At 35.4% G+C, this 15,533-nt stretch overlaps 1 protein-coding gene across 1 annotated transcript in view; it reads right to left on the bottom strand.

Moving 5' to 3' along the window:
• TENM2 (teneurin transmembrane protein 2) overlaps positions 1–15,533 on the bottom strand; it is a 2,693,686-nt gene that overhangs the window by 2,263,266 nt on the left and 414,887 nt on the right. Inside the window, exon 4 of the mRNA XM_036224946.1 lies at positions 11,771–11,920. The gene's annotated coding sequence lies outside the window, so the exon portion shown is untranslated. The remainder of the gene's footprint in view (positions 1–11,770; positions 11,921–15,533) is intronic.

Below are 15,533 nucleotides of genomic sequence, written 5' to 3' on the forward strand. Positions count from 1 at the left end.
GTTTCTTGACCCAGTCCCCCCACCTGTACAACAAGGCCAATAAAACCTGTCTCAAAGGGGTGTTGTGATTAAATAGTTAATATTCATTAAGTACTTAGAGCAGTTTCTGGATTATAGCAAATTCAATACAAGTGGTTGCTACTATTGTTTTGTTATTATTTACAAGAGTTAATTATGGAGTCAGAGCAGACTTAATTCAAATCCCAGACTGCCAATTACTTAGCTGGGTGAAAGTAAGATCAATTGGCAAATGATTTAACCATTTTAAGCCTCTGTAAAATGGGGACAATGATAGTTTCTTCCTAAAGCTGGGAAGAATAGGTGTGATCATGTATTGGTAAGCCTTTTCACCTGGGTCTGGCACACAGTAAGTTTAGCTATTTATGAAAATAATGAAAGCATTTATATGATCACATTCTTTGTCACCTTAAAATTAAAAACTACATAATCTATCCACGTAAGTAACATTTTTGTTTTCCGACCTTTTAAATTAATGAACTCTACCAAAATCAGCTGTCTTTTCACCGAGTGCATCCAGACAAGCTCCAATTACTCATACCTTATATGGGACTTTTTCAAGATTTGATGAAAAGATATGAAAAAAATAAATGACATAATAGGAACAGGTGCAAATATTTTCTCTCAAATGTACGGTGAAACGTAGCTGGCTTGTAAGGATGAGACAAGTGGCGACATGCACTGCTTTATGCGCTTCTCCAGCAAGGTGGTATTTCAGACTCCCCAGCAGATGGAAACGAAAACACAAGGACAGCTTGTTAGAAAAAGACCCAGACTGGTAAGTCCATCGCATCTCCCTTTTTCTTTCCTCGTTAATTCCCTGATCCTTATTCCATTGTATAACTTAACGACTATCTCTATAGGCAAAAGCCGTGTCTAGTTCTCACTTCCACTCTTTAGAGGCTTGTACAGTTCTTGAGGCATAAGCCAAGAGGTTTTCCCTAAATGAGAAACCGGCAGGAAACTTTCACCTGCTCGGCAGGCAAGCAAGGCGTTTCAGTGAATCTCAATGAACTCCGTACAACTGCTCTTTTGTTTCAGTGTTTGATGTTACAGGTAGAGAAGGTATTTCACTCCTATGAGTACTACAGGTCGGACTACCTCATTCAAACAGAAACATATCACCGAAGATTTAAAAGAAAAGGATAAGAGAGGAAATATGGCTATCCACAGAAGAAAAAAAAATATAGGTTTTATTTGGCTTTACATGGATAGAATGTTAGCTACCTAAATCAGACCTATGGAAACGTGCACTAAATCTATTTTGTACTCCCATACCTTTCGCTCTTGTTGAGATTAAGCCTGTGGTGTTCCCATGGAGATATCTCATACTATTCACTTAGGATTTTTTTTTCTAATTAATGATTAATGCCATCTCCTAATTATAGAGAATGGCAGATTCAATAATGTGAAGCATAGTCAGAAACTTTAATTCCTAAGGTTTTTACTTCAGTCTGTTATAAATTTGTGAGAATAACATGCAACTATATCTCACATTTTCCTCATTTATGAGGAACAAAAGTTTAAAATGAAGCAGGGGACTTTTGGGAAGGAACACCTCAGGCCCTATTTGGGTGGCCTGTGTGCTAGATCCAGTCCACAAAGGAATTTTGTTGGCAAATATTTTTAAAAGGTTGGGATCCTTATGCCAATATTTAAGAAAAGAATTATTAAGAAGTAGTGATTTTGATTTTGAGTTGCAATGGACAAAAATGAAAACCTGGCGGCATTAAAATGAAACACCTGCATGGCAAAAATTGGCTAAGTAGTCATTGCTTCATTTGGATGGGGCACTTGCTAACCAGTTTACCAGAGATTCTCTTGTCTTATCCATTTCAAATCTCACCAATTCACTATACTTAAATGGCCTCTGTAGCCTTCGATTTTATGACTCCTACCTCCAGTTATCAAAAGCCAAAACCCTTCACCATCAAGTCAGCGAAAAACCAATCAAACAAAGATAATTGTGCAAGTCACTCTGTTACTGTGGCTAGGGATATACTGACCAATGTGATTATCTCTGTTTTCAAAATTATAGGCTAGAAATGGTGATCAAATGCCTCCAAAGATAATGTTAAGTAGTGCTATAAATCTACTAGCACAGCTCACAAAGACAAAAGATACTTTTGATAGTTTGGACAAAAGAGATGTAGAAGGAAAAGTGGAAAAGCCCATAAACTATTCATCGAAGGATATTTCCAGATTAGCTTCATTCAGTGGAAATATGATGTAAGCCACAAATGTAATTAAAAAAATAATTCTAGCAATTACAGTAAAAAAGAAATATTTTAATTTTAATGATATATGTATATATCATTTAGCTCAGTGAATTCAAGATATTATCAGTCCAACCAGCATTCAACAGAAAAAAAAAAAAAAAAACATGTCTGTTTTTCATATTAAGTCTTTGAAATGAAGTCTATTTGCCCATTTATGGCACCTAGCAATTCAGACTGATCACCTACCTGTACAGTGCTCAGTAATTACATGTACCTAGTACAGAACACCTTCATCACTACAAAAAGTTCTATTTAGAGTACAGTTCTAGAGCACATCCCAAGGGAGGGAACTGTGGAAGTGGAGGCATGCCAGATGTATGAAAGCACAGGTCATTTCCTAGAAACACTACATCCACGTCAATTTCATTATGGGCCAGATGTGTTAAAGTAACAGACATAGGTCAGACTCTTGGTAAATCAGTCGACAATTTTTAAGCTATAAAATAGCAACACGAGGTATTTAAATCAGCTTAAACAGTACATACTGCCGATGTTCAATAAAAAACTGATAAGTAAACCACAAAAATTTGTAAACTCCTAAAAAAATATTTTTTAGTCCACTAGTGATATATGTACTTTTGTGAATGAAATTATTGGTTTACATAACAGCCCAAAGGTAGTTCTAACTTCTGGAAAGGGTAGATTTGGGTGTGCAAGTCATGAATTCAGAGCTGTCTTGCTCTGTTTTGCTTTGTTTCATTAGCCCAGTTATTAAGCATGTCGTCTCCTTGATGGCAAGATGATTGCCAGAGGTTCTAGGCTTCTTTCTATGATACTAGGAGTCTCAATTTTACTTATAACCATTCTGTCAAATCAGGCATTTTAATCCAGCCAGGCTCAGATTAATTACTATGGCCAAAGAAGTGAGATCTTCTCACTGATGAAGCTTAATTCTCATACTTACTTCTGAATTTCAGGGTATGGTCAAGCTATCTGATCACAGGTAGACAGATTGAGAGTCATTATCCAAAGGAAAAATGAGGTGCTGTTACCCACAGGTTAATATATGAAAGGTGGCTTGGCAAACCAAAATAATGTTCACTAGATTAAATGTGAAGAATGTTGGATACTTTACCACAGCTGTCAGATAAATAAGTTTCTGTTAATATCTATCTGTTCTCCCATGACAAAGTGTAGCCTCTAGAAAGCATATGTATTGAACGGTCCTCTGGCAGTTACTAATCCAGGGCAGCATAACAGTTAAAAATCTACAATATATTAGTTGTAAAGTGGGAAAAAATCAAGTTATCAATAGGTTGGTTACTCTAGGGTTTAACAATTTGTCCTAATGTTTGGACTGATTAGTTAAGATATTTTATGTCTTAGTCATAGAGCTAATATGATTACCTCTTACGAAATTCTATTGCACTATTACGAGGTAATTTTGAATTGCCTCTTAATTTTTTTCATTAATTCTATCTGGATTGCATTGTAATTTAACTCAATTTATGTTCTATAATTAAATTAAATGTACATAATCATTTATTTTTTATTAACATTTTTAAGATGTAAAGGATAAAAGTGTAAGAATAAGAGTATAAATGAATAGGTATTCTATATGATATCTGCTCCTCGGTATTACAAGTTTGGGTTCATCTAGCCATAGTTTAACTTTTTAGTAACTTCAGTGAGGTTCTCAGGTGCTCAGTTGTTTTCAGAGTTATTCTGTTTTTGAAGCATTCATTCTATTTATGATATTCTGCTACTTAGTCATATATACTGACATATTCAGCTTCAAATAAAATATCCAAATATTTTGAGGTTATATGTACTAATGAGAAAATACTTCCAGTTTACATAGCTTCTTGGTTAGGTCTTAACAGCTTTTAAAATAAATATCCAAAATGTTTTTATTATACCATAATATAAAATCATTCTAATTTTAATAAATTAAAAATTGATATATTGTCCTTATATCATTATATATGAAGTTAGATTAAAAATAGTATCATTATAATTTTTTACTGTATTACAAGTTATAATTTAATAAATAGTTGTCATGGAATAATTTTTCATTTGATTTTTTATAAATACTGTTATTATTCTAATATAAATATAATATAAAAATGTAAATTTGTAAAGCAAGGGACTAGGTCTACAAAATTGCAATTACTTAAGAAATTCAGAGTTTTAAAACAGCTCTGGTAAGTCCTGATTCGATTCTTATTTAATAGAAAGTGAAGTACCTAACAAACTGCTCTACATAATTTTATAGACAAATAGGACTTAAATTACCAAATAATTTTAAAATTATATTTTCATTCCATTATCCCAAGATATCCAAATAGTCTCTCGAGTCTCTCATCTCAGAGAAGGAGATTACTGAGGCGATTTTGCAGAATCCATTAACACAATATTTCAGCCTAAACTATCAAGAAAATTAAGGACTCTATGTGTTTATTGAATGAATCACATTCAAGCTTTACTATAAACAAGGTGCTGCAGAATACCAGTCATTTTACCTTCAATAAGGCAACTGTAGTGTTAAGAATCCATTATGTGTATTTTAGTCACTCAATACTTAACTGTTGAATGAATAAATGTGTACTTGGCAATGGTTATCTTTTTGTTTTGCTTTCCTGTTACTGCTGTAGCTGTTGTTATTCTATTTTAATATAGGATATTGTGCTGTTACCTTTGGGGACAATTTTAAATTTGGTATCACCCCAATGGTTGGGGGTAGGGGCATGGAGAACAGCGCAGAAGTGCATTCAGCATTTTTCCATGATTCTTCCTCATTGATGCAGTGAAGAATCACAAGTCAGTGAGATTTAGAAAAGATTAAAAGTATATTTTAGAAAGACAAAGCATGCTCCAAGGAGGCATGGGATTTTAGTGGAGAGCTGTAACAATCCAGAAATGAGAATATCTGAATTACATTTGGGCCTCGATGGGTGGCTCCAAAGGCATTCTTAGGTGATTGGCAAGTGAGGTCATTTTGATTGACAATTGGCTGCTGTATAACACACTGCCTATTGTACATGTGCTTACCCAGAATTCAGTCTCTTATAATCAGATTCATGAACTTGCAGGCATAAACATAGTATTATGACAGCACTAGATTGTGGGCAAATTAGGCTAGTACCTTCTGCACAGGAGTTTGTGGTCAGTTTAAACCAGCTGAGATCATGGCCATCCTGTCCTTTGTCTCTGAGGATGGAGGAGGGATTCTCTAACTACCAACAGGGTGTTCTTTGGGTGGTTTCTGGGCAGGGCCTCTATTCCTTTGTTCTTCTGTCACTCAAGTCTAACCAGCCACCTAATAGTGCCAAGGTAGAATAGTTCCACATGAACACAAGACTAAGAGGCTTAGTTTCATTCAATCAACAGAACCGAATACTAACATTTCCTGCTCATAATAAAATGTGCTATTTGAATTGTCTGCTTCTGAATACTTATCTAAAACTTATCTAAGAGTTGTAAAAGTTCTGGTTTGCTATCGAACTTTATAGTGTGTCATTTTAACTTAGATATAATAAAAATTTGAATTGTCACACTCTACTTGCAAATTCTAATTTCATAGAACTAATTCCATAAGGGCTAAGAATCTGTATTATAAACAAGTAACCTATATAACTTCTTAGGTGGTAATTTTCAGACCATATAGCAAACACTATACCTACCTACCTAATTATATTCCTCCCTCATCCCTACAGACACATTCATTAAATTACACTTAATAAAATGTACCTAGATTTATTTAATGATAGTGACATGAAAACTGACTATTTGAAATATATGTATATTCCTCAAAACTAAGTTATTATAAAATATTGTATTTTATTGAAAATGTTTAACATATTTAAAATATCTATTACTTCTTAAATGTTCAAAAGAAAACTGAATGTTCAGTGATAATAAATACAACTATCGTTATTATATCTCTTTCTTCTGCTTATTATAATTGCCTGTCAATAAATGTAAAACAGAATTGGTAGAAAAATAGTTTGAAAATCCACAGGCCTATCCACCCCACTAAAATGGAATCTTACTGAAGGCATCCTCTCATATTTATTTTGAAAGTGTTCCCCCAGTATTTCATACTTATACACTTTGACCCCTCACATAAATTGAAAACCAAAGCTACCCCTAGAATGTAGATAATAAAAGTACTGCCCACCTCTTAAGCAGTTCCTACCATGACATCTGTATACATTTATAAACCAAACTAATAGCACTCATTCCAAATTCTCCTCTAAAAGAAAAAACCCTTGTTTCCTCTACTCATACATAACACTTCTGACACCAAATGTCTGGGTTTTTTCTCTTACATGGAGCAATTCTGACATTAACTACCTGGAGTTAGCTCACAGCCCATAGGTTAAGATCTCACCGACCAGACCACCTACCCTCCTAAGCCCGCACTTCAGATGCTAACCACCAGTTCAGCTCTCTCAGACTTCAGCCAGCTATAAGTTGGGGTTTCTCACAATCCCCTCCTGTGATTCAATAACATGGTATAACAGCTCACAGAAATCAGTGAAACATTTACTTACATTTATTGGTTTATAACACTTCAGCATCTCATTGTATTCACAACCTGGAAGCTATCCAAATCCTTTCATTTAAGGTTTTATGGAGGTTTCATTACTTAGGGATGGTTAATTAAATCACTGGCTATTGGTGGTTAGCTCAGTCCTCAGCCCCGTTTTCCTTCTTGAGGCTAGGGGCAGGGCTGAATGTCTCAAAGCTGTAATCACATGTGTGGTTCTTCTAACCACCAGCACCATCCTCCCAGAGCCACCTTTTTGACATAAACTCTGGTACAACTAAAAGGGGCTTATTATGAATAAGATGTTCTTCTCATTCAAATCAAATCACTCAAGCAACTCCAAGGGTTTTAGGAGCTGTGTGCCTATCCACCTGGGGCTGAGGACCAAATATAAATTTCTTTTACATTACAATATCACATCTCCAATAGCCTTGTTAATTGTTGGTGAGATTTTCTAATGGTTTCATGAAGACACGAATGGAGGAAAGTAGTAAGCTTAATTGACAAAATTTGTTTTGATTTTTCTTTCCTTTCTCAAAGTTTCTCTAGCTTTTTCATGCTGAAATCTCTCTTTCATCCTAAAACGTCTAATCCCCTAGCCCTACATCTTGACATACCAATCTTATGTATGGTAACTGAGCTCCCAAATTGACACTTCATCTATCCGCCCCCCCCCCCCGCCAACACAACAAAAGCTTCTCTTTGAATCTACCTTTCTCTTCAGAAATAAAGAACTATTATTATTAATTATTAATTATTAATTATTATTATTTTCTTTCCTGTCACTTCAGTAAAATGAAGTCAGTTAAAACATATGCCTTACTTGAATATAGTGGAGTAAATTACATTATTATATTTAAAGTCAGGAGTCATCAAGACAAGCAAGTTAAAAAAGGCTCAGAAAACTGGGGTGTCAGAACAAATTTCCCACAAGTTATCTAGATCATCTGAACATGGGGGAGGCAGAATAATAAGAGTGGTTTTGTCTTATGGGAGGCTTACTGTTTACTTCAGGCCTTAATATAAAATATCTTTATCAAGCTGACATAATAAAATGGATCTGTATTCACTGAACTGGGAAATAAATTTATAGAACCAGTTGGATATTTTTGAGGAAAAAGCAGATCTTATGACCATTTCCAAATTTCCACTAAAATAAATAACACCTCTCCCCCCTTGCTACACACACATACTTCTTAACCTTGAGTGAAGTATGTTCTGAAAATATCAGTACTTGAATTTCCATGGTTAACTATAGAATATCAAGGTCAAGTTGAGGCATCTCGCATTTTCAGCGTTCCTTTGAACATTGGTCAACATAGGTACTTTCAAATGATAAATAGTCTCTAAATACCTATATTCTCAGGACAACAGAAATGCCCTAGTCCTGTAGCTCTCTTTTTCCCCCCAAATAAAGTACAGATCTAAGATGATGTTGTATAAGGCAAATTAATCCATAAAATATAAATTCTATCCTATTAAAAATTAATGATTTGTTTCAACTACATTATTCTAGTTTAAGTAATCAAGCACTTAGCCAAATGTTTCCTGTGTTTAGGCATACGTACTCATTTTGCTATGTGAGGTCATATGTTTTGAAATGACAATCCGAGTCGGAGTATTTTGCCTCTAGAGTTTTCATTCAAAGTATTTTCCAGTGGTGTCACAAGCAGATAAATGCACCTAATTACTAGATTGCACAGCCTGATGTATGTTTATTTGACTATGAAAACAACCCACCAAATGTACAATTTTCTCCTCTTAAAAAACATAGTAATTTAAATGCAAAAGATATATAAATCAGCATTATCATTGAGATTTTTCTTATGTCACATTAGGGTGCTTGGAACGATCACTTTGCTGTCAGCAATAAAGAAGCTTATACTGGAAATCCATATGGAAACATCTCAACAATCTTGATAAAGTGGAACACACAGTCCCCCCCTGTCAGACTAAGGCGAGTATGGCGCTGGCTTCTACAGAATAATAATTTGGTAGGCTACAAACTGTTACCAATGAGAATTAGGGAAAGGTAAATCTCAGGCTATACTACTGTAGAAAAGAGTCTATAAAATATTCAAAAAAAACAAAATTTGAAAACGAAGGGAAAAAAAGAATGTGCTCCTCCAAATCACTGTTCAACTCCGTCTGAAGTAAAACCAGTCATTACAACATGCCGTTCTGAAGTTGAAGCATTTTCATCTTATGAGGAGAGGTGGGAACTCACCGGGAGCAGAGTGTTCCATTTGTGTCTCCCGCAGTAATTGTTATTTTAATTGGCTGAAATAAACTATAATGCCCCAGGCCAGTGATAAAATTGTATAGGTAGGCAGCTTCTTTCCCTTTAGGAAAGAGACCCATTAAAAAAGCTTATACTTTGAATTAAAGAAAAAAAAAAAAAAGAATATTGTTTCTGATTTTATATCAATGCAGCCCAGTCTGGATGGTCTTATTCCTGGGCCTCCTTCCTCAAACTAGCATCACATGTCAGATGTGGACAGAAAAGTTTCATTTTTTTTTTTTTTTCCTAACTAGGAATTGTTCAAGAGAAAACCACAAGCCCAAAATGGAGTCACTAGTGCTAAACCCAGAACAAGGAACTTAGACTTAATACCAGATCTGACTGCAGTTTTGACCTTCTTCAGGAATGTAATATTAATGTTAGTCTGGAATATTCTGGTCAATACCGATGACATAATCTGTCACATGGGAACTCTCCATCCCTCAAAGAAAGCTGAGACAATCTGCCTCATAAGACCATGGTCTGCTTGATTCATATATTATTCAATAAAGCCAATTACATCTTTAAAGTTCACTCAGTTGAATTTCTATTCTTAGACGGAATTTATCCAAAATTACCTCTAAATCTCCACCTCTGTCTTCTCACTTCTCTTTCAGAGCTTTGAAAACTCTAAGATTTTGTTATTTTGTTATTAATTCTCATTAATAGGGTGAGTACTCATAAACATCTGGGAATATATAGCCTTTAAAATTGCAGTCATTTCATTCCTGATGCATTCAACTGTGTAGTTTCTAAGTACAAAACCATGCACTGATAATATGGGTTTTCAGAGGTGAAAATGATATTCATCTCGAGTTTAAAATTAAGGTAATAAGATGCATCTAAAATTTTATGAACTGGTAGAAAAAACAGAAGTGCTGTTTAAGAAAGTCTAATTATTTTACCTGGGTACTGGCTGAATTTCATTTCAAGGGTGTAGAAATAGAGACCTCTTAGAAATAAAAAGTGCCAGTTTAGAAAAGAAAGCACAAAGCTTGAGCGAATGGGAGGTTGCAATGGGATTCTGCAAGAGCTGGTAAAACACTTGATTTGAAAGTAGAAAATAACAACATAAATGACTACTTATATCATCAGTATAAGAAAAAAGAGATAAAGGATCGAAAAATAAGTGATATGAATGGTATAAAGCCTGAGAGACTAAGAGAATTGCGAAACTGGAAAAGAAACGAAGTGAAAGGTGATTAGCTCACATCAACATATGCTAAATCGATGACAAACTTCTATTTGTTTAACATTCAGAAATCAACATTTCCAGACATCCGCAAGTAAGAAAGCAAGAAAGCGTTGGAAAAGAAATATAGTTACAATTGTATTCCTCAGGAGTCCAGAGAATAAAGAGAGACCTAGCCTCTCAAAATATATGATGTAAATATAGCAAAAACATAGTACACATATATATCAGTTCAGAAAGTCATCTTTTATAAAAGCTGCTCCCATGTTGCAACTTTCTGACAAAGGTTTGAGTTAAAAGCTGTGGTTGGTGTTTCTCCTTCCACAATCTTTAGAGCAGGTTGACCTACATCTTGAGAGTTCTGCATTCCCTTCAACTGAATCCAAGTCTCACTTCTTTCCAGGTCTCATGGATCTAAAACTCCTTGTGGAGACTGACAAACTTACTGAGAAACATCGCAGAAGTGAGGGATTAAAAATACAGCCAAATTACATATGGGGGAATCTAAGAACCAGACTTTTAGAAAATGTGCCATTAACCTGATGTGGCTTTCCTGAAAGGCTGCAAATCACAAGAAAACAAACAAAAAGCCTTATTCTTGGTAGTCTTTGCTTGAACAGACTTTGGTTTCTTGAGACTTCTTGTAGACACAGGTATGAACTTCCTTGCAGAATGCATTTTTATAAGAAGTGTGCTAAATCAGTTTAACCATAAGCCCCAACCCCCAATATCTGACAGAGTCCCTTCAGATGATGTATGTCACTCTGGCCTGTCTTCAGCAAGAATCCTAGCAAGTTGGTTTAGTCAGAACCCCTTTAGCCCTGATGTTTCCTCTTACTAATTGTCCAGCCACTGACTTCCACTCTGTCCCTTTGCTACAAATGTTCACTTGTGCAGGATGTATTTGGAGCCTAGCCCCGTCCTCTCGCTAATGTAAAATCCCATTGCAGCAGTCCTATGTGCATGGCCATGGTCCTCCATGAAGTCTGCCAAACTGTCTTTAATGAGTGTCACTGTTATTTTTTTTTCTTTAACACCTCTATCACAGTGAGGCCATCTCCCTTATGAAGATGATGAGATAACAGTAATTAAAAACGATTTCTATCTATTCACTCCAATCTAAAATACTTGCTGCTTTTGTTTTTGCAAACTGACCCCTTTTCCATAAAATCAGAACCTTTGTGTTTGCAGAGATTCAATGGCTAGATGCAGATATATCAAAATGGCTGTTGACAGACTACATCATTTAAAGCAGCCTTCTTTAGAATAAATGGTAAGTCGCCTGTGGAACTCTAAAAAAAAAAAAAAAAAAAAAAAAAAAGAGGCAATATAGAACCTATTGCATTTCCTACCAAATAGAATCATTCAATTTAGAAAGATGTTCGTTAAGATGTTTTCAGTTTCATAAATTCTTTTTTCTTTTACATTTTAGAGATAAAGGAAAAATAAAACTCTTACCTATGAAGTGCATTTGTGGAAAATCTGTAAGTGTAGGTTGATGGACCTACCTGTGGCAAAGAACAGGTTTTCCGATGATGGGAGGCTAGACGAGGATTTCCAGCAGACAGGTTTCTTAAAGTGCTTCAGGGCCCCAGTCTGCTATTTTCTTATCTAATGTGTCTTCACCTCTCAGCCCTTAATGACAGTGTTCTGAAAGCCTAAAAAGGGGGGGGGAAAGACATTTTTGAAAAGATTGCTGAGTTACAACAAAGTCACCTTGTGCTTGCCTCGGATATTGTGCACTCAGGAATCTAAAACAGAAACATCTTGTTGCAGCGGTCAACTTGCTGAATGCGCGCACACGGTGGAGAGGCTAGGCCACATGCGAGTAGCTAAAAAAGGAGAAAAAGTCTCTCCCTGTACATACAGAGCCAGTTTGGTTTCAAGATTTGCTTTGACAAAGGATGCTGCTGCAATTTGTTTGAGAAAGGAAGTGGCAGGGGTGAGAGGAGCTGGAAAGAGAAACCTGAGCAAGGTCATTATTCAATACATATTTATGGAGTGCCCAGTATGCGCAGTTATGATGATGAACAAGACTGTAGATTATGCCTTTTTTCAGAGTTTCCAGTACAACTGGGAAAAAGATAAGAAAATATGCAATTATAATGCAACGAGATAAAATGTGATGGCGGAAGATGATGTGCATTATTATGGTGGAGGCTGCTTATTCTTTTAAATTTGGGAGGAGAGGAGAGGGCCAAGAAATTTTTCTGGGAGGGGAGGAGGATCTTCCAACTAGAGGGCTGGAGGGAAGTGTAGTGATTAATGAAGTCAGATGACTGAAGACACAGGCATAGAACATTTTACACAGGAAAGGGGAAGGGCAAGAGCTTGAAAGAGCTTAAGTCTGGGAAGGTGAGGACCTGGACCTCGATGCCTGATTTAAGAAGGATTAACATATAAATTACTATCAATTTGATTAATGAAAGGAGCACCTAATGGAGTGGCGCGCTCATTGTAGGCCTTAAGAAAGCCTTACTGAATGTTTATTGACACACATTTTAACTCATTAATAAAAGTTTTTTTAAGGTTAATCTTAACATGTCTCAATTTAATGTGTTTTGGATCTAAATCAAATGAATATATGTAACCATATGTAATTTTTTTTAAGAAACCGGCTTTTATTTTTCCAAGACTGAACAAAGAAACAAGTTTTTCTTTGGATCTGGCTAAGCTAGAATGCTGATAAGATGGCTGTTTGCGAATGGACCAGTTTGTGTCCACAGAGTAATATATATATAGGCACCCATATAAATATGTATACACATATGTATGCACACGTATGCTTTTATTTCTTCTCTTTTTTCCTTCTTTTTCTTTTCTTTTCTTCTTTCTTCCTTCCTCCTGCTCTTTTCTTCTTTTCTTCCCTCCTTCTGCCTTCCTTTTGTCTTTCCATTCCTCCTCCTCCTCCTCCTCCTCCCCCTCCTCCCCCTCCTCCCCTGCCTCCCCCTCCTCCCCCTCCTCCCCCTTCTCCCCCTCCTCCCCCTTCTCCCCCTCCTCCCCCTCCTCCTCCTCCTCCTCCTCCTCCTCCTCTCTCTCTCTCCCCCCTCCCCCCCTTCCTCCCCCTTCTTTCTGACTCTTCTACCTTTTGGAACCGTACTGGTCAAACTAAATATGTGTAGGATTTATAACACTTTTGCAAAATGACTTATTTTTATGTAATGAACATATGCAACAAGCAGTTTAGCAAAATAGTAAAAAAATGGCATTTATCAAGTGTTAAAATCTATTTGCAATTCTGAAATAGTCATTCAAGTATATTCACCTACTCATTGGTGTGAAAAGTCGATTTGTATAATCTTCTATATAAACTGGGTTTTTGAACTGTTTTTCCTGGGAGAGACAGGAGAAGAGTCCTGTATTTGAAATGCATAAACATAGTGATAATTCTTATTTGAGTAATGTGATCATGACTTAAAGTATGACTTAAAGATACTAATCTTTCGTTAAGTTACAGCAAAATGTTACAGGGTTTGAATGAGAAAAAAATAATCTCCATTTCTCAGGCTAAAAAAACCCCAAAGAAATAATGTAGCAAAATGAATTTGAATCTAGTTTTTTATGGCTTCAGTCATCAGAAATGCAAGCTTGTATCATTATTGTATGGGATATTTTGCTATGTTCTTTAACTGGTCAGGGAAAGTGGTTCTTTCTCCTCCCACTAAAGCTTGCTACAGTCAAAACACATTGTCCTTGCCTATGCAGAGCCATCCTTTAATCTATACATCGATAACCTCTATTATATGTTAGAGACCACATTCTCTTCATTTCCCTATAATTTGTGGGACACTTATTTGATTGTAACATTAGCATAAAATGGGTGAAAAAATGACCTGAATTAGGTCGACCAAAATCTCTCTCAGGAATTTGAATCCTGGGTACAATGAACTAATAGAAATCAGTTTATTCCTTTTGTGACAGTGGAAACCTGATGATTCTTTTCATTTGTTTTAAATCCCTATATCCTAGGAGTTATGTGATTTCTGTCTTTTTTGTAGCCTGATGGTTCTACTTTTGCATCCATACCAGTAGCTCACAGGGGATGAAGCAAGTGCTAAAAGAGCTGTATTATAATAAGACAGACATTTAAGTATCATAATGGAAAAACAAACAATATATTGCAGAAGACATAACAGAGGGAGAGCTAGCTCTTATTTACATACAAATAAGTTTTTATGAAGGAAGTAAAGAATGAATAAAATTTTCAGAGAAGATAACGAGGGTCAGAATCTGTCGAAGGAAGAGGGAGTAATATCAGTAAATGGATCAAGAGAAAACAGGTTCAAAATAAAATTAAGGTTTTTGTCTATCTTTAAAATAAATATTTATGTAATTCTGTGATGTAATGGTGAATAAGATAAGCAAGTTCTCTACTTCAGGAAATATATATTCCCCTGGAGGGGAGAGACAAATGGCTAAATAATAATAATAATAATAATAATAATAATAATAATAATAAATACTCCAACAAACAAACAATATACTTTAAAAATGCAGTAAGTTCTGTAAAGGAAACAGAGGCTGAGAGACAAAGACTAACAGCAGGATGGAGAGGAGAGTTGAAAGAGCTGGAGGTTGTAATATTTTAGATAACAACCGAATAAGGAGAAAATGGGAGGAATGGAGCAGTCTGGGTAAAGGAACAAAAAATACAAATGTCCTATGGAAAGAAAGCTTTGACTCAATCTCAGAATTGTTTGAAGATGATTCCAGCCAGTGAGCAAAGGAGAATATGGTGTAAGACAATGCTGGAGAAAAAGCAGGAGCCAGACATAATAGATCTTTTATGCCTAAGAGAAGGGTTTGGAATTTATTTCAAATTTATGAGTAAGCTATTAGATTTTATAAAGATCAACTTAATGGCTATGGGAGGGGCAATTAGTCTTGAATGATGAATTAGATTTAGGAAGTGAAGAAATGTGAGGACTCAAGATGGGCTTATGATAGCAGACATGGTATATTTAGATTTATATACAAGCATAATTTCGTTTTTTTTTTAAATTTCAGTACATAATTTAGAACTTCTGAAAGTATTTATTATAGTGACAACTACCTTGAATAATTATATTATCTATAATACTTATTTCTACCTCTAATCCATTAGTCTTTATGCTTCTTAAAATATAACTTGATTTAATTACATGCTAACCAGTACTATATATTTTACATTATGTTTTGTTTCCCACTCTGATTGAAAACATTTTGAGAGTAGGCTCATGCCATAAATTTCTGTATGGTCCACATTACTTAGCTTATATGTGGTATGAATAC

This window comes from Rousettus aegyptiacus, unplaced genomic scaffold (assembly GCF_014176215.1).
Source record: "Rousettus aegyptiacus isolate mRouAeg1 unplaced genomic scaffold, mRouAeg1.p scaffold_m13_p_7, whole genome shotgun sequence".
NCBI classification, from domain to species: domain Eukaryota; kingdom Metazoa; phylum Chordata; class Mammalia; order Chiroptera; family Pteropodidae; genus Rousettus; species Rousettus aegyptiacus.